Genomic DNA, 21,052 nt, shown 5'->3' on the forward strand with positions numbered 1-21,052 from the left:
TTTTATTTTACTCATTGTTTCATGTTCATGTAATTTTTAAAATAAAAATGAACACAAAAACTAAGGTTAATAATTAAGGCACTTACTTATAAGATAATCAACTAAAATAGTCATTTTCAATGATTTTGGTTTCTTCTTTCTTTAAAATCTCAGGCCTTGGAATACTGATTTACCAGATACCATGGAAGAAGTGAAGCTTTTACTTCATATGTGGGTAGCTCTGTTTTATAGCAATCAAAACAAAGTCATACAATCATCCCGAAAAGTAGTAGAACACAGCAACCCAGCAAAATACGTGTGCATAAATAGCACGTTAGAATCGTTTGAATTCAGTGAAATTGAAGAGTCCTCCGGTGTGGAAAGGTGCTCCGTAGACCCTCTGTTGGAGACTAATGAGGCTCCCAGAGGTCCTACTGCCAAAGTGTCCTTCCCAATCACTGACCCCCTGCTTCCTTTCATGAAACCACCGCCTGTGAGAGGCTTGGAGCTTTGGGTGCAGAATGAACAGAAAGAAATGTTTGCAACAGCAGGTCATCCAGAGACCCCAGAAAGCCAGAATTTCATCTATTCCTGTAATAATGAGGTAGGTCAAGCTGAATACTGTAAATGCTGGTGTTATTTTTGAAGAAATATTTTTTGTACGTAAAATCACATTCATAACAAGGCATTGGTTTCTTTTAGGAAAGTGGATTCTCTAGCTATGTAAAGGATTAGAATGCCAGAAACTTAGTTTACAAAGTCTGGATTGTCTGCAGGTGGAGCTTATCTACCATCCTGATTGAAGAAACAAAAGGAGGAAAAAAATCGTAGGCCTCAGATGATCTGGGAGCCAACCATAATTATGTAGCTTTTCAGTTGTATGATTTGGGGCAAATTACTTGTTCTCTGAGCTTATTATCTTTTAAAAGAGGTGAATAATACTTATTCTGTTTACCTATAATAGTGTTTATGGATCAAATGCAGTAATAATAAATATAAAAAATCTTTGATAAACCTTAAAGGAAACTAAAATTGAATATATTAAAAAATATTTTTAAAAACAAATCCTGAGGGCTTCCCTGGTGGCGCAGTGGTTGAGAGTCCGCCTGCCGATGCAGGGGACACGGGTTCGTGCCCCGGTCTGGGAAGATCCCACATGCCGCGGAGCGGCTGGGCCCGTGAGCCGTGGCCGCTGAGGCTGCGCGTCCGGAGCCTGTGCTCCGCAACGGGAGAGGCCACAACAGTGACAGGCCCGCGTACCACCAAAACAGAAAACAAATCCTGAGACAGTAAATAAAATGCCAGACCTCTCATAGTCTGCAGATAACTGTTTGTAAATATGAAAAATACACTTTGTTTCATTTCACTGTTCTCAACTGATAGGACAGATAATCGAATTTTTTTTTTTTTTTTTTCGGTACGCGGGCCTCTCACTGTTGTGGCCTCTTCCTTTGCGGAGCACAGGCTCCAGATGCGCGGGTTCAGCGGCCACGGCTCACGGGCCCAGCCGCTCCGTGGCATGTGGGATCTTCCCGTACTGGGGCACGAACCTGTATTCCCTGCATCGGCAGGCAGGCTCTTAACCACTGCGCCACCAGGGAAGCCTGATAATCGAATTTTAATTGGAGCAAATTAAAAAGTTGTATCAAGATTCTAAGTAAATGGATTGACAAAATACCTGCCTTTTTAAGCTTTCAGAGCAGATTTATTACAGAATAATTTTACATGGGTTTGGGCACCTTCAGTGCCTGTGTTAACATTGAGTTTCTGTACCTGGGCTTCCGTGGGGATTTGCAGGTCCAGGGGTGAGCCTCAGAGGGTCTGTGAGTGTCTGCAGATGCTCATCTTCATCAGAATGAAGACTGGTGGAACGCTGTGGGCCAGAGACTGGTCTGAGCCCTTCACTCGCATTAGCTCAGTTAATTCTCACACGGCCGGGTGAGGTAAGGACCGTGCCACCCATCTTATAGGTGAGAAGACTGAGGATGGAGAAGTACAGAATGGCCTGGAGGCACATAGTAAATTGTCCGGCCAAGACTCAGATCTGGACACTCTAGCTGTTTCTCAGTGTCTAATTCTGTGGATGTATTTATGTATATATATGCACATATGTGTGTGTTTATATGTGTACACATAAAATATATGTTATGTGTGTATGCGTTCTTTTTCTGAGGATGGGGTTCATAAATTTCATCTTATTCTCAAAGAGATACATAAAATCACTACCTTAGAATAAGAAAGTATTTATGTTTAGTCAGGCAGATTTTAATTATTACATATATATTTATACATACACTAGTTTCTTATAAAGTATTTTCGGTCGTGGTAATATATATTAACTTACTTTAGTAATGTCCAATTAGGAATGATTTTCTTGCAAACATGAAAGAGTATTAAGTAGAAAGTAGAATGTTAAAATTAACGATTCCTAACACTTTCTATAGCATATACTTAGAAATATGTTTCCGTCATCTCCTTGAATACTGTACGCATACTTTAAAGGTGCACACACATCCTGTACCACTCCCTATTCTAGGGCAAACTAGGATTATCAAAGTTTTCATTTCACTAAGAGCACAGGCATGGTGAGATTCACGACTATGGCCCAACATTATCAGCCACAGTACGATTGGGAGGGTCATAGAACTGTTCTCAGAATGAGTGTGCCATCAAGAGTTTTCTACGCTTTGTATCTGGCCAGTCGTGTCCCCTTAAAACCAAGTCTCAGCTCCTCCCTGCCAATTGCTCAGGTCAGTGTCTTTCTTTGACTAAGGCAGAAATGTTTTTAACAAGAGATTTGAAACACAGGTCCTGACTTACAACACGACTGCTTCAAAATCTGGCAGGAAATCTGTGGCCGTAGTGTTCCAGAGCTACAGGTGTAGGTCAACTGTATGGTCAATCCACTTTACCATATTCTGAACAAGACCATTCTTCAGCCTTTAAAAAAAAGAAGAAAAGAAACAGCCTTTTTATGAGGTTATCAAAATTGTCCAGAGGTATTTCTGTTACTGTTTATGCTAAATCCTTTCTGGTGCTGTTTAAATCAGTCCTTTTAGTTGAGTTTATTAATGCAAGCTGCGCTGTGTTTTCTGCTGCTTTGTTGAATAGGGAGGTATTAAAATGAGAGAGAGATTATGTCCAGTTATAAGCTAAGAAGACAGCTAAGGGGTAAGGGACTTTTATTTAACAGGATAGAGATTGATACCTTGGGAAAGCTGCTTATCAGTGTATTCTGAGTACAAGAGATAATAATTAGTGTTTCCTCATGGGAACATTCCAGATGACAGTGCATTTATAGTCTAATTGAAAGCTGATGTTTAAAATAAGTTATTCTTTGCTTTAAAGATTATCTTTTAATCTTACTAAAAATAATTTAAATTAATTGAGCACTTTTTCCTCTACTGCTGCATTTCTGAATTAAGTGATGCTATTTAGCAAACAGTCTGCATTTTCAAGTCTTTAAATTGCCAGTGGTCTAGCCACTTTTCTTCCCAAAAGTCCATTAAAAAAAAAAAAAAAAAACAAGGCTGTGCAACTAAGAAAGTTTTGGAGTTCTCGTGTGTGTGTGTATTTAGATAAAACAAATTCCTATTTGGGGGGTATTTTAAGCCTAAGAAGAGAGGGATTTGCTTGATCTCTACCCTATGAAGATTCAAAAGAACAGAGCAAACTAAAATTGATCTTTGTCTGTTCTGTTCTTCACATATGTAAATGCTTGAAAAAAAGATCTATTTGGCCCTTGATTTTTTAAATTAATTTATTTCTTTTGCTTTTATCATTTCAGATAATTGGGGGGAAAGCCGAACAAGAGTCATCAGATAAACTAGAGACCTCTAATCTGGTGCTTTCTAGCATTGGAAGTACCCAAACTAATGGATCTTCTATTCCTGCTGAAGATAAAACCTTTGAGCCACTTGATGGCACACAGGTGACATCTTATAATGATACTGTCACACAGTCCACATTCGCCAGGACTTACGATGGGATCAGCAATCCGTCAATGATTTTTCAAAAGTCTGTGTACAGCACCCTTGAAAGCAAAGTTGATGTTTTTCATGCAAAAATGCAAACAAAAACAGGTGCTTTGCAGGGCTTTATCCAGCATAGCAGCCTTATAATCAAAGAATGTCAGTCATCCTTGGAAGGGGAGGATGATACGGAGTATGGAGTGATTAATCTGGAACGAGTTACATTCAGTTTTGAAAAAAATGCCTATGCACCGATACAGACAGAAGTTGTAAACAGAGCTGATAAACCTACACCCTTTAATGTGGAGTTGATTAAACAAGTATCACCTGCTACAAGCCTTAGACATCCTGTGTCCGCATTTGAAAAGACACAGGGTCTTAGGGACGTTCCCTCTCTGGCAATGTCAGGACAACAAGGCGCTAAGTACCTTTGTGCCTTCTCAGTGAGTAGAGAGATACTTGCTAAAGAAATGTGTTCATTACAGAAAGGGCAGGCTGCTGCAGGCTCACCATCGCCGTCTGATAATTGCCTTGTAACAGAGGCATTATCACTAGTTAAAAGTTCTAGTTATTTGTTACCCAGAGAAGAAATGAAGCTCTCTCAAGAATGTTTTCTGTCGAGCCAGAGTCTCTTCAGCATCTCTTCGGAAGACACTGTAGAGTCGTCCCAGCTTGAAGAAGTAGTCTCATCGTCAGCTTCTGATCCCTTGGAAGAAAAAGATTCACTTGACTGCATCCCATCAGTGAGGAATGCTTCGGATGGCTCTTCAGAACTAAAGAATGACAAGAGTGGTCTAAACAGTGAACACATGAGTTTTGAAACATTTAATTCTGCATTTACCAAACAAACCAGCCTATCTGTGAATAGAGAGGAAGTCAGCCTCGAGTTATCAGAGGAGGATTCTGACCTTGACCTCACTCTCACCATATCACCGCCCACGAGTCCCTGGGAAGAAGCATCCGCTGGTGAGATGGAGCAGCAGCAGGAGGCCCCGTTACCCTGCTTAGAGCTTCAGGAGACAGCGGAAGAAATAATTGAGCCTGAAGAGGTGCCTGATGTGAACTCTGCTGATCACACGTCAATGAAACCACGAGAAAGTGAGAGAAAAGGTGATAACTTACAGACAGTGGCTTTCATACTTTCGAAAGAAACCTGTGCCCTTGAGGTTGCAGAGGAAGTTCAAGTTGGTTCAGACTTCTCCTTCAGTTGTTTTTTTTGTTTGTTTTTTTTTTGTTTGTTTTTGTTTCTGTTTTTTTTTCCCCTCCTTCAGTTCTTTAATTAAAGAAGTGTCACCAGCTTCTAGTCCTGACTGCCAGGTACCAGGTGAAGAAGCACAGCCAGCTTGGGCTGTATTTCCAAGTAGTTTTAAACTCTGTGATGCACACTATGAGAAAACTGACAGATCCTCCCAGGTTGAAACAGTAGATTTGGCCATAACAGAAAAAGAAAATTCTTTTGTTGGTCCCACCCATCCAGTGGGACAAGATAACTTAACTCAGATATAGAAGGAAAAATACCAAAATTTAATAACGATGATATTTTGTGGGATTTTAATTTTATTCTTTATGTTTTCCCTGTATTTTCTACGGTCGGAATGACTACTTTTACAGGCAGAAAAAAATAATAATGCTTAGTTTTGTTTTTTTTTTTAAATCAAAGTAAGAAATCAGCCAGGTTATTACAATTCATTGTCCAACTTCTTACCTCGCCTCAGCCATGTAAAACGGGGGTTGACCGAGACTTGGAAGAACCACCCAGACTGGCAGTGGCAGCATGGTTGTGTGAATGAAATGCAATGACTTTTCTCCGGTAACTTGCAGAGGAGACCTAATAAAAGCATCTTGAATAAGGTCATTACCCCTTCAAAGGAGGAGGAAGGCTGTGTCATAGCCTGACATGCCTATTTCTAGTACTCGCCTTTGTGTGAGAACAGCATGACTGGATTATCAGCAAAAGAATCTTAGGAAAAGGCCCTGCCAATAAGGAGTCAAAGTCATGTGAAAGGGTCAGAGGAAGAAAGACCAAGGACTCAGTGTGGGAGGGACTTCCCAGACATACTGTACAACAGACAGAAAATAGGCACCTTCCTCACCGTCATGAGGAGTAATTCACATCCTGTGACATTGCTTTCTGTCCTTGATTATCTCAAATACAAGAAAATATTATCAATCAGCCTTTCTGAAAAGTACCAATACCAATGATCCACATTTCCTTTTCCTTCATTTGTCTGTTAACAGTGTTGATGTAAACCTTCCTGAAATAGAAGCCAGCACATTTCTTAAAATATTTTTTTGATGAGTGGTGCTCCCCACTTTCCCTTTCCTATTATTTCCCATGCCTCTCACAAGAAAAAGAAAAGAATTCAAAATTTTTTCCCCAATTGATCATGCTTTGGTTAGCGGGGGAGTTTTAAAGCTACCTTTCCCAATTTGGGTTATTTCCATAACAAACAAAAAGAACTATATTGCCAGTATTACTAAGAACATGCATAAAAGGATGCTTAATCCGTTTCGATAAGCTATTCACAGGCATAAAGAAACATTCAGAGAGGTTAGTCATTGTCATGAGAAGCTCAGGAAAACTATCACTTTCAAATGCAGTATTTAGGACACACTCCCGTGCATTGAGTCATCCCTCCAGCATTTGCGGAGCTGCCACTGACTAAGCAGAGGGGGTTGGCCGAAGGAGCTAGCCTTGTGTGACATGCCAGCCCAGGCCTGCCGATGAAAAGCATGTAGAAGGACATCGTGGAAAATTCCTAGGTCCTGAAATCCCAGCGCCAAGTAAGGGGAAGTTGCAGAGGTTGCAGTGCGGGTGCACAAGAAGGAAGGCTACAGAAGTACAGCACAGAAAGACTTCCAGGGCCCACGCTGCCAAAATGAGGCCTGGAGAACATTGATTTGCAGAGCAGCAGGACCGATGCCTTTCGAGATAGGGTACAGTGTTTCTGGATGCTGATGGAGCCTCTTGAAAGGTAGATCAATTTCTGGGGTCCCTTTTAGGGAGACTCTCACCCCGGGCAGGCTGCTGACCATCACCGCTGACCTGAGCACAGCTATATACAGAAGGATGGCACCAGGAAGCCTAGGTCTGTGCCTTTGGAAAGAAAAGCATCACACTCAGAGAGTCTGGGGAGCTTTTATTGATATTAAGCAACAGATTCACAGGTGTCAATATAATATAGAAGCCAAACTTCATTTAAAGTCTATAACTGTAGGAAAGCTTATATATGACTTCCAGATCCTCACAAATCCATTTGTTTCAGAAAAGATTCTAAAGAAGAAGTCTGGAAAATCCTTAATTAAATTTTGGGATTTAGATGATGATGGGATACAGAATAAAGGAGGTCTCACAGATCTTTGGGGTTGATCGGAGGAAGGCCACATGGAGGAAGTGACTTAGGAATTTTCTTGTGAAAGTTTTGTTTATTTAGGGGCGCTGCTGGTTTGGCATAAATGGGACTTTCTCAAGTATCACTAATGAAATAACTAACCTCCATTCTATGAGTGTTTTCACCTGCAGTCCATCTGCTGCCAGGACGGAAGACAATGTAGCCTACATGCATAGCCATTTTCCCCAGTAGGTAGCATCCTATTTATGGAATAGTTCTTGGTTATTTTATTTTAAAGACGGAATTATCAATTTTGTATTTGTCCGGGTGATTTAACTACAGCTTACCTAGACATCGGTGATGCCAACAACAAATGAGTATTTTCCCTTTTCTTTGAAAACCTTTGATTTATATGAGAAGACTGTTCTGTGTACCTCAGTGTTCTACAACTTGGGGGAACATTTTTCTTCGTGTTTTACACATTGCCAGAATGTCTGACTTTGTTGTCTGGCTTTGTTCACAGCAGCACTGTAGTTTTCCATTAGTTTTGGGTTACAGTGTTCAATATTATTGTTTTAAATTATTCTCATTTTAAGCAGAATAGCTTCAAAGCTATTCATTGAAATTAATGATAAAAATAAGGATTTTACAAGTGTACTCAGTTGTAGCAAAAATAAGTCTATTTTAACCAGTAGCTTTGTTTTTGCACGTTAAGGTCAGAAATGCACATGTAATGCATGTTGGAGTCTGTTTTAAAGGTTTTACCACCTGTGTAAAAACTAACATCTTCAATGGTTTTATCTGCTGTTATTCACGCTACACTACATAAACATTTTTTTCCTAAATGGTACAAATTTATAAACTGTCATTTTCACTTACTCAGTTTTTGTAAACAGCGTACTACAAAAATCAACCCTCTGAGGAAGAAATAATCATTTATTTATATTAGAAATAATTTCTACACCAATCTTTAAAACTCAAAACCAAGCAAAAACATTGGTAAGATACATAGTATCTATTTGGAACAAAGGTTTTTGTACCTAATTTGTTTCATTTTAATAAAGACAACTAAAAATCATTCAACTGCTTCTGCAATGATTTTATAGCAAATATTAAATTTGTAAGAGAATGTTTTACAGCACTTTAAATTTTTTAGGCCATTTAGCAGAATAAGTAGCTTCCAAAAGAATCCTACCACTTACCTCACTTTGGCCGCCATCTGTCAAGCCTCATCCCCGCAGGCCTGCCCGGTGCTTTCCCCTCCCTCGTGCGGTGCCGAGCAGCAGGCTCCAGCAAGAGGACACCTCACAACTCTCCAGTTGGCCCTTCCAGGGGGTCATGTCAGCCTGCACAGGAACTTCCCTCAAAAGCCATTTATCTGCTTTTAAACTCCCCCTACAGAACCGAAAGTGTTCCTTTCCCCTCGGTATGTTCTTAGGAGGAGGAAGAATGACTGAGTTTTAATTCTTACCCTAGCTCTTGCTTAGAGACCCACTCAGCTGATCTTTACCCCAGGGATAAGAATCTAATAGGACCATAACTGTATTTGGTACACTGAATTAATCTGAAATTACTACGGAAAAGGAAAGTACAGCGCACCTGCCAGCCGTGCTCCTCCCCTGAAGGACCTTCCAGCACCCACGAGGCCGCCCGTTCTGTAACTGAAGGCTTAGCCAGGCCACAGAGGAGCAGGCGCCTCCAGACTGAGCTTCTGCAGAGACTCTGCCCTCATCACCTTTGTGCCCCGTTGGCCTGGCACAGAAATGTTGGTTGTTCCCATAAATATGCCGAATGCAGAATATGAAGGCATCCTGGTACTTCCTTCGTACTACTAACCCAGCTTGTGCCTCCACCTGCGTTAACGGCTCACAATGCGAAATATTGCAGGAAAAGAGGGGAAAGGCCTGCTGGAATTTTAGATAATCTTATGAAAAGGAAGCAGTTGTTTTCAACCGGGGTGATCTGGGGTTGTCACGCCAGGGAGGTGCATACAATGTGCGGGACAGCCCACCTACAACAAAAAATTCTTTGGCCAAAAATGGACAGTATGAGATTGAGAAAGCTAAAGTAATCACTTGGATAATCGAAGTTATTATTACCCTAAATCCTTTAACAGATTGCCTACCTTAGTCTATGTCCTTCAGACTCAACTTTAAAAGAGAATACAGTTACAATGTCCTCATTCCTCCGACATAAATGACAGACTCAACTATAAAAGAGAATACAATGTCCTCGATGTAAATGACAGCACATACAGTGAGGCTTGTAACAATCAAGGGGAAAGGAGTTACCACTAAAAACTGTCTGTCTACAATCTGAATTAAATGAAAATACTGGGACTTCCCTCGTGGCGCAGTGGTTAAGAATCCACCTGCCAATGCAGGGGACACGGGTTCGATCCCTGGTCCGGGAAGATCCCACATGCCACAGAGCAACTAAGCCCGTGTGCCACAACTACTGAGCCCACGTGCCACAACTACTGAAGACCACGTGCCTAGGGTCCATGCTCCGCAACAAGAAGCCCAGACACCACAACGAAGAGTAGCCCCCACTCACCACAACGAGAGAAAGCCCGTGAACAGCAAGGAAGACCCAACACAGCCAAAAATAAAATTAATTAACTTATTAAATAAATAAATATATTAACGCACCCATTCCACCGGATGTCACTTACTCCCTGATGGGAACGAATCCCTGTTCTACACCACTACTAAGGATATCTAAGAGAGTCTAATAATTATATTGTACCAAGAAGTAATTCGGGGTCTACTCACAGTGAAGCCAGATGGCAGCACTCCACCAACCACTAGGGTCTTCAGCACTCTTCCCCAGCATCCGTTTTCAGCTCTAGTGAAGGAAATGAGCAGCTGTGTCAAGGCCAGTACAATACTTACTAGCTCTGAATTGTCAGGACACAAAAGACCAACAAGAGGGAGCTGGTTTCCAGAGTTTGGCTTTATTTTGCAGTACAGAAATCATCTGGAGCCATTGTGAGACAGACATCATTGAAGCAGAGGCTCTGTCAAATCAATACTGCGTTGCAGCAGCTTGGTCCATTGAAGAAGCCACACCTGGGATACAAAAGAAGCTTCTACGTTTACCTGCTTTATGATAGTTTCTTTCCCCTCCGCTCTCATCAAATTTATTAGATTAAAACATCGCACACAGGCTTCCTCCAAAATGACTCTCAAAGTCTGGAGTTCGGTTAGACTTGGAGGCCCACATAAACCCAGCTTGTGGCTATGCTGCCTGGGCACTGTTCTAACACTTGATGTAAATGTAAAGGGGTGGGGAGGAGTGAGGGATACTGTCCCCAACGATGGAACATTCGATTCCGTATCTCCTTAATGTCAAGAGGACAGATGGCACGCAAACTGTACTGACACAGCTCTTGAGCAGTAGAAGCTCATAACTGCAAAGGCTACACTGATTAAAAGATACAAATACTGTATCAAGTTCTCTGTATCAGTATCACAATGTTTTAAAACTGATCCTTCACTAGAAAAAGCAAGCCAGTATTGGTTAAATTGAACAGAATGTGGGAACCTGCCAATTCTGAAGAGCCACTCCATGAAAACAAGTTAATACATGATATTAGAAAGGGGAAGAATATTTACTGGTACAGTGCTCTGCAATCTCTCAGCTTTGATTACAAAAGCAGGCCTTACAATATTGATTTCATACAATATGCATCATTTGCCAAATTTTAAGTTTGTCCTAATTCTATATACAGACAATCAATCATGCATGAAGACAAAGACATTTTCAGACACGGGGAGACTTAGAAATTTTACCTTCCACAGATTCTTTCTGAAAAAGTACTTGAAATTGCGTTTTGGGGGGTGGGGAAAAAAGAAGAATTCTTGAAATAAGAGGACCAGCACCCAACACACAGTTGGATCCAAAATTTCAATAATTTGAAAATAGTTCCATGATAGTTATTCTGCAGAAGACCTAAAGCAATTTGTACAAATTATGGGACTCCAAGAAGCATGTCTTCAACAAAAATGTAAATTTTCTTTAACAAACGATTGATTAAGAAGTTGGATGATCTTAGAAATAAGAAAACATAGGGTTTCTTTTTATTTCTTTAACGTGAAGAGAAAAGCAATTGGCAGCTGCATGGAGGGAAAATAGGTGAAAAGTCTCCATGCAGACATGCACAAACTAAAGGTAACATGGTTTTGTGCAACTGATCTAAAAAAAAGGGAGAGAAAATCCATTGGTCCTTGAAATTTGGAACATTCTAAAAATGGCATAGATTCAGATATTCAGATTTTAATTTTTAGAAGCAACTAATGGACAAAACAGAAGTGGGTTTTGGGTTTTTTTTTTTTACTGCAGTGACAGACTGAAAATGTTACCATCTTGAATTACCTAAAAATACTGGAATAAGAGTAGGAGCGTAAAGAAAGAAAAGAATAGAAGATACTATTTTAAATTGATGGATATAAAAGTCAAGGTAACCAATAGAGAAATTTTAAATATAATTAATAAAACAATGGAGAGAGTAGAGAAAGGAAAAGTGAAATATAAAGAAGCTAAGTTTCACATTTGTCGTGTCAGAGAAGCTGATCATCGTATCATCATCAGTGTATCATGGTGATGATTTTAATCCCCAAAATTCATAATCCCAATTTTCCATAGATAATGCTCTTCATTAGAGATGTACTTCTGCCTATACTTCCTTTCCTATGGTACAAAGTCTGCTTCCTCCAAATTCATGTCCAAATGTTTGTGGTGTCCCTTCTGGCTTTTCCAGTCTCACTTCTGTATCTTGTGCCTCTCACTGGCACTTTGTGAGGCAGCCCCTAACCAGACATCTTAGTCCTCACCATAAAAGACAACAGAGTGAGGCGGGAAATGCCAAACGACAAGACCTGCCCGCCGCAAGCTTGAGAGAGGTAGGGGACCCGCTGCATGTCATCTCAGGCATGCTGGTGAGGGAGAAAAGTGTTTTGCCCCTGAGTTTGCCTGCTGTGCCTCTGCCTTTAGTCTCCTGCTGTTTGTGTTTGGAAAGGGTTTCACCGTACAGGTTTAAGCCAGGGAGCAAGAAAAGTACCCAGCTGATTTTTGCAAGAAATTCTAGATTTTCAATCTCTACCTCCCTCACCACTCAACTCTTTCCGTGTATTCATTCACAGCCAAGAATGGAGCAGCTGTAAATAGCTTCTTTGACTGAGATCTCATCAGAGAAGCTGGAAAGCCCACGCTCTCAGAGCTAAGGGAGGCACTGGGCAGGAAGGCCAAGACAGAAAGGAGGAAAGAAAAATGGAAAGCAAAGAAAACGAAAATACATCCACAATCTACATAGTACTGCAGGGCTAGACATTTGTAAAGCCCTTAACATGTTTCTACATTTTAACCACTTACTGAGCCCCTTCTACATCCCTTACTCTCATTTTCTATGTCAACCCCCCCCCCACTACATTCCAGCAACATTGACTTTCTTTCTGCTTTTAGAGCATTTGAAGCTCATTCCTATCTCAAGGCCTTTGTTCTCGCTGTGCCCTATCTCAAGCATGATTCCTAAGCTTAAGCTTGTTTCATGGCTGTCTCCTCATCCTTCATTTCTTAACTCAGAGTCACATCTTCAGAGAGGTTTTCCTTAATCACCCTATTTACTGCAACACGCCTTACCTCTCAGCCATTCTTTACCACATCATATTTATTTTCTTATAGCATTTGTTTGTATCAAGAATTATATTTATCTTGCTTGTTTGTCATCTATGTCACCCCACCCACCAAAAAAATCCACAGGTACAGGGATTTTTATCTGTCATTTTCACTGTTATATCCTCAGTACCCATACTCCTAGCCAGGCGCATGTTATATACGTTATTATTTTATTTTTATTTTATTTATTTATTTATTTTTTTTGCGGTACGCGGGCCTCTCACTGCCTTGGCCTCTCCCGTTGCGGAGCACAGGCTCCGGACACGCAGGCTCAGCGGCCATGGCTCACCGGCCTAGCCGCTCCGCGGCATGTGGGATCCTCCCGGACCGGGGCACGAACCCGTGTCCCCTGCATCGGCAGGCAGACTCTCAACCACTGTGCCACCAGGGAAGCCCACGTTATTTTTTTAAATAACACATTCCATACATTATGCTAAGCTCTTTACATAGGTAAGATTGTTTACTCTTTACAGTGTAATCTGTACTCTTTGCAGATAAAGAAATTGAGTCACAGAAGGAAATAACTTGCCCAGTATCACACAGTAAGTGAAAGTGGAAGCTCATAGATTCAAATCTAGGTTTTTAATCCTAAAACCCTTCTTCTTAGACACTATTCCATACTTCCTGAAATATGCAAGGCACTTTCAAGAGGCAGTGAATATGGGAAGCCATGAAATGTGGTCCTTGCATTTGAAGGACCTGTAGAACTGGTTGGGGAAATATTATGTTTACATAAAGAGACAAATTATAACAACCAGAGGCAGCTGCTCTCATGATAGTCTCTGTGATCCCCCTGCCTTCATAACCTTCTAGTCATTCTGCCCTTGCCAGTAGGGTCATGGCCGGCAGCCAAAGTTTTTGGACGACTACAGCTGAAGCTGCCAAGTATTTACAACTCTTAATTCTTACCCTTAAAATCGTTTAAAAGGAATTTTATGTGTTTCAAGCTTATCAGATACTGTTTAATTTTTCCCAAGTTTGTGTTTAAGGACCAGCTCCTTGTGAATTATGGAGACTTTGGTTTTTGTTTTGTTTTGTTTTTTTGAAATTTACTTTATTTTTATTTATTTTTAGCTGCGTTGGGTCTTCGTTGCTGCACGTGGGCTTTCTCTAGTTGTGGCGAGCGGGTCTACTCTTAGTTGCGGTGCGCAGGCTTCTCATTGCAGTGGCTTCTCTTGTTGTGGAGCACGGGCTCTAGGTGCGCTGGCTTCAGTAGCTGTGGCACACGAGCTCAGTAGCTGTGGCACACGAGCTCAGTAGTTGTGGCACACAGGCTTAGTTGCTCCGCGGCATGTGGGATCTTCCCGGACCAAGGCTCGAACCTGTGTCCCCTGCATTGGCAGGTGGATTCTTAACCACTGCGCCACCAGGGAAGCCCCAAGACTTTGTTTTTGATACAGACTTCTGAAGCTGTCCCCACATGTCTTCTTCACAGGGTCTGAAAGGGCCTAGGAATGTACTATCAGGCTTTTCAGGTGATCCTGATACCCCGCTAAGTTTGTAATCAGTGAATAATGACCGTAAATTAACGTTTACTTGATGACTCAGCGTCTTTTTATCTGTGCCTGTTTATTAAACTACAAGTTCACTGCAGCCATAGCCAGTGCAAGTGATGGTCACCACTTCCCTGGGTCTCAATTTCCTCATGTGTAAAAGTAAAAATAAGTTGGATTACATGATCTCTAAACTCCTTTTTACTTCTAAAATTCTAATTCTTCAAAAAGGAGCTTTCCCAGGATGTTTACTAGAACATTGTTTCTTTCAGGAATGCCCCAGTTGTTATTTGCTTCTTTCTCAAAAAAGTGGAAAGACAAATAGATTTCTAAATAACTTTCAGAGGGCTGTAATATGAGGGCCTTCCCACAAATCTAATTATTAAGTTAGTACCTGAAACAGCTTTCTGAAGTGTGCCTTATCCAGATAAATAGTAATCTTCATCTTTCTCTTCATGAGCTTTGGTCTCATCTCTTAACATTCACAACATCATCTCTCATTTCTCTGTAATCAACACAGTATACAGCAGCACGCTCCTCGTTTCTTGCCCCTGAAGCTCACATGTACTACATGTTTATGGATGGCACAGGAGGAAGTAGACATGCATCAGTTTGTGCTATGGTAATTTGTAAAGCCTAAACATTCTTTTCCATCATGTAGCCATTGTTATTTTTTAAGGTTTCTTCTGACAGGATTCTAAACATAGTAATGTTAAAAACTGTCTTTAAACATGTTAAAGCCTTAAATAATGTCTATATAATATGTCATTTTAATTATTTCTTCTAGGAAATTTCATTTATAATATGTTCAAATTATGAACAGCTTCTAGTTGAATCAATAAAGGTAAAGTGGCAAACAGAGCATTTTAGGGAATTCCCTGGTGGTCCAGCTGTTAGGGTCCGAGCTTCCACTGTAGGGGGCCTGGGTTGGATCCCTGGTCGGGGAACTAAGATCCTGCAAGCCATGCAGCGCAGCCAAAAAACAAAAAATCATTAAAAAAACCAGAGCATTTTAAGAATATATATTGTAAGGTATTAATATTCCTTTAATGGGATAAGCTCTGCATCAGCCTGTTTATAGCTTTGACTTCCTGAGATAAAGTTCTGAAATGCAAGCACAGCCAACCTATCTTTATAATGATTAAATCGTCAGGAACTTGATTCCTCACTACTTGCTAGAAAAGAATAATTCAGTTTCATCAGAACTATGAAAGTGCTCAGTGGTAAACAGAGCTTCATGAAAAAGTAAAACACTATCATAGATTGCTAACTGTTTTTCGTTTCATTCATCTCCATTTGTTCCCTGTCCACACTCCTCTCTACCCCCTACTTTCTCCCTCTCTCCTCTTTGTCCCCACAGAGGTTCGCACACACACACGCACACACACACACAGACACACACACATTTTCTTTTCCAAATGCATCCTTTAATGGGAAATCTTAAAAATGAGACATTTAGCTATATAAGTAGCAAATCCATGCTTAGCAACAAGTTCTGGAAATAATTTGGCCAGATGTTCTTTTTGAGCCTTAATGACATCTAAATGTGAATTAATATTCCATCGATTCATCAAAATTTTCTAGTTCTCATTCATGTCAGATTCTATATATGCAGTGATCTTATGTTCCAGACAAACAAATAGAAATGTGATCTGACAAACTCACACACACACACACACATAGATACATATAGAACTCTTGAAATAGGATAGCCACAGAATAGCATTTTTATATGTGTTCCCTCTACACCAGCTGCTTTCAACCAGAGACATTTTTACCCCTTAGGTGATACTTGGCAATGTTTGTAGACATTTTTGATTGTCACACTGGGCAGGGAGGTTGCTACTGGCATCCTGTGGGTAGAGTCAGGGGTGCTGCTAAACATCTTACAGCAAAAAAGCCCCCACAGAAAAGGGTTATCTGGCCCCAAATGTCGATAGTTCTGAGGTTGAGACACCCTGCTCTACACAGTGGTCTAAGGCATCAAATAAGGGGACAGCCAAACTCTTCATTCCATTCCCGGCAACTGACTAGAAAAGAAAGAGAAAAAACACATACCTCCACAATTCCATTTAAATCTCTTTAACCAAAACTAGTTACACGGCTACACCACAAAGCTTTTATTTCCACCCTGAAACCTCTAAGCACTTTAGAAAGGAAAGACAGATCTAGTCCCTCTATTTTTAGTTTATAAGTGGTCTTGTATTCTCACTGTCCTATCCATCTCCCCACAGTGTGAGTGAAACTCTTTGCCAGATGGTGTAGGAAAGATTTTGATAATCCTTACCTCACCTATTCTGAAAATAAGTTTCTGCAGCTTCTGGCCCGATGTTTTGTGTATTTCACATATATTAAAAAGACAGTGTGGTTACATGTTTTAGTATAGCTTGTCTTGTTTTAAAAATTATTATGAAGACAAATAGCAATCTGATATACAGCAGTAAGGTCTAGGTTTTTTGTTTCCATGTAGGCATATTTTGCTGCATATTGATAGCTTATAGATGATAGTAGAACTTTATAGTTGGAGAGACCATGGAATTTAATTTCCCATTTTCTAATATCACAGTTCATCAAATATAAGATGCCATTAATTGTAAGATATGCTATTACATTCTGTACCACTAAAAGAAAAGTGTATGCCAATTGGAAATGACATGCCCCCAATCATTAAGACACATCTCAGTTTGAGAGACATCAAAATGTGGAAAAGGTACATCTTAGAATTGATAAAATACATTATTTTGTACTACAATACCTTTTCCTCTTTCTCAGATAAAAGCCATGTGTCTTGTTATTCTATAAAAATCCTTCCACGATAATGTAATAAGGCATACACGTTGGAAAACACATAAGTGGTGAGAAAACCAGGTTAAGAAAGTAAACCAACATCTTATGTAATTCTAAGTTCCCTTTTAGGTTATAAGTGCACTGGGTACTTTGCTAACTGGACAGGATTTTTTTTTAATCCTGTTTTGTCTTATTCTAAATGGGGGAAAGTTACAAGAGATATTATAATGAATAAAAATTAACTGGATTTCAATTAATTATAAGTATCAGTTAACTATAAAAGAGAAAGAGACTGCCTTCTTTAATAAAAAGGAAGGAAACTGTTTTTTGGAGAAAATGATCTTGGGGTCAGATCACATTTAAGCTAATCTCTGTTTTCTATAAATTCTACCTATAATGAAGGTAATAAAACTAGGTGACTCCTGTGATTGCTTTGAGACACTATAATATCCTTTGGTGTAAAAGAGAAAGTCAGTCATGGTTCCTACACTAAGTTTGGTATTGTAGAAAATGGGGCTGGGGGGGTGGGTACCTGAGAAAGACTTTTAGCCAAGAGCATTAATTTTTTCCTAAACTGAAGAAGTATTTTATAGAACAGCCTATCCACCTAAATCTTTTCATAGGTCAAGTTTTAGGAAGAAAGACTTGTTAGATGAGTAAATGCCCAGCCAAAGTAGAAATTACACCAGAAAAGGTTTCTTGCTAAAACTTGAAAAACGAATAATACTAAAAGACCAGCAAAACAAGCCAATGTACGTATGTGCCATAGCTGTGCTGGGCAAGAGCCTAATGATGCTGTTGTCTGCAAAGTGTCCGAAACATAGCCCCAAGACGGCTGAATGCCTGTTTGCACATAGTGGCCATCAAGCTGCTAAAGTTATCAAAATTCCAATGTACTGTTTCAGTAATTCTGTTTAAATAACCCTGTGAACATCAATCCAGAGCTGAATAGAGAAGACAAACAAGGCCCTAATGCTTCTGTACCAACCAAGTACAAATAACACCAACAGCATACTTCTTGGCATCCCAGTATATTACAATATAATCATAAAACACGGTGCATCTTGGAAAAAGGTAGCCTTAAAACCCTGAACAGTGAACAAAAACTGATGCTTTTATGAAGTTGAAAGTAAAATTTGACTTAGCCAGCAATTGAGGCCATAAAATCAGTCTTGTGAGGCATGAGTTCTCTCCCCAGAGGGGAGGCCCAAACTCCTGTCATTTATTTAGCAGTCTTGAAATCCCATTTCAGCTTCCGAATGCGTGTTCTAGAAGGTGGCAAGATAATGCTGTACCACTGCTACACCACACTAAATAGCCTCCTTTGAAGTATTAACACCAACTACAGAGTTAAGTCAGAGACAGGTTGTTTTTAAACAGTAAGTAGGAGCTTCAGGATGCCTAAACATTGATTACCTTGGGGGAAATTACACAAGTGTACTGAGGCCCTTGGTTTAGAAATCTGTGAAACAGCTTCTTGTTGACTTTAAGTAAATTTCAGGTGATCTTTCAAGATCTAGAAACTCAGATCATGCTTATTCTTATTTTGAAATGGAGTTCTCATTTCCCTTAGTATGTATACTTAATCCAGTGTACACCGAGAGGGCTTTCTCTAAATAGCCTGTGAGTAAATGACCATGATAAAGTTAAACACTGAACATATATGAACATGATCTGCATTCAGGTGAGGATACATTAACTGGTTTCAGCACAACCATCGAAACTTCACAAGTTAAAGTGACACATTTAGTTATGTACATAATCATAGGCTTTTAGATTATAAGGAGCCCAACAGGTCACCTAGTCCAGCCCCCTTTAACTTACAGATGAGGAAACAGGATTAGAAAGGCAACTGCTGCCCATGGGAACACCATAGCCAAGGATGTGGTCCAGGCTGGGGTCAATGTCTCCTGTCTCCAAGGCCAGTATTTCCCCCGTGATCCACTGTAATTACAAGCCTTCGCAATAATAGGAATGAAACTAAGTCATTATATAAATTATAAATTACTATAAATCATGTGACTTTAATACAACTAAAAGTGTTCAGTATTTAGGAAGACAGACGCTGTGACACAAAATATTTACTGAACTTCCTGTGTGATAACAGTTCTTCATTTAGTCTTTACAAAATCCCAAAGATACACTTTACTATTCACAGCTTAAAGATGAAATAATTGAGACTCAAAAGCCTCAATAGCAGAAGTCCATCTAAAAACTCTGATCCATTACCCAGGTAGACAGCTCTGTCGTGTTCCTGTAGGTAACCTCTTCACCACTACCAGTACCCACAAGAGAGACAGGGTATGTTTGGCCTAGAGCAAGATGGTCATTTCTCTAATACTATGTAAATTGCCATCTGCAGAGATCTATACCAGAATCTCTGATGGAGGTGTGTGGGCACATGTTTGTGAAGGAGAGAGGAGTAACCCCTCAGGAGTCAGTGACTCAGTGACACCAATGTTACTTATGTAAGTTTCTAAAAAGGCGTTTCCACACTATTGTGGAAAAATGCACACCTGACATTCATTTGGTGTCCTCTTCTTCTGCACGTTCCTCCCCCATCAATATCATTTCCACAAGGTACTGCATTTATGTGTATCAGTCCTGTTTCCAAAGCCTCCTTGTTGCCCGTTGGATAGGTCGCTTAAGAACTCATAGAACAAAGAGTTATAAAGGTATATGGATATCGCCAAGTCTCTTTCCACGTTTTAATTGTGCAGAAACTGATTTTCAGACAGGTAATACAGCCAGTCAGAGACAAAACTGGGACTTAGGGCAAAGTTCTGACTCAAGTCTAATACTCTTCTCTCTATACAACATGCTTGATTATATGATTGGCCAAAAAAACAAGTGTCTGTCACGTATTTGGCCAAATATATTAATTATTTCAAGCCAATACCGTGTTACATTTTTAATAACAAGGTGAAAACAAAATTGGTAATTAAGAGATAGCGTCATAGGGTAGTAGAAAGACAATACAAGCCTCATAGCTAGATAGATCTAAATTTAATTCACGCTCCCTAATTTACTAGCTGTGTTGCCCTGGGCAAGTTGCTCAACTTTCCTGAAGTTGTAACTACCTGAGAATACTAAGAACTACATGCAGTGGGATATTTATAAAACATCTGACACATAGTAGATGCTCAATATATATTGGTTCCCATTAATTCTAACCCACCACAAAAGAGCTGTGCCAATCTTAGCAAATTCCTTTAGCCCTCTGGGTCTCACTTTCCTCCACTGTACAATGAGAAGAGGAAAGAAACCAAATGAATTCCAAAATCCCTTACGGCTCATCAAGTAAGAATTCCCAAAGGTTCCTTTACCTTAATTTAAATTCAACAAACACTTAGGTACCTTATATTCATCCTAGGCACTAAACAGTTCCAACCACCACCAGGAATATGTCTATGAGTTCATTAGAATGGGCTCAAACTCCATAGTACTTTAAGTTCCACACAGAAAAATTAGTATACAAAAGCAAAGGACTTAACTTTGAAGAAAACTCTGCAAGGACATCACAAACCTAAGATGATAAATAAAAATAATTTAGAGTATACCTTAAATTGTTAGTCTCTCTTTTTTTTTTTGCTGGGATAGAAGATGAGAACTTAAGTGTTTATACTATAGGTCTATAACAAGACTCAGGAGCCATTTAGGTAAAACACTAATGCCATTTTGGGGGGGAAAAAAAGAGCAATAAACTTCTCTTCACATGTGAGTCTTACACTAGGCCTTAAAATGTAAGAAACCTGTGTCATTCTGAAGCAGAGGGGAATAAAATTTATTCTGAGAGGTGTTTTACAGTGATAAG

This window comes from Delphinapterus leucas, unplaced genomic scaffold (assembly GCF_059928025.1).
Source record: "Delphinapterus leucas isolate spDelLeu-1000000601 "Yukka" unplaced genomic scaffold, BTC_Dleu_Yukka2 spDelLeu_asBTCV2_sq80, whole genome shotgun sequence".
NCBI lineage: Eukaryota > Metazoa > Chordata > Mammalia > Artiodactyla > Monodontidae > Delphinapterus > Delphinapterus leucas.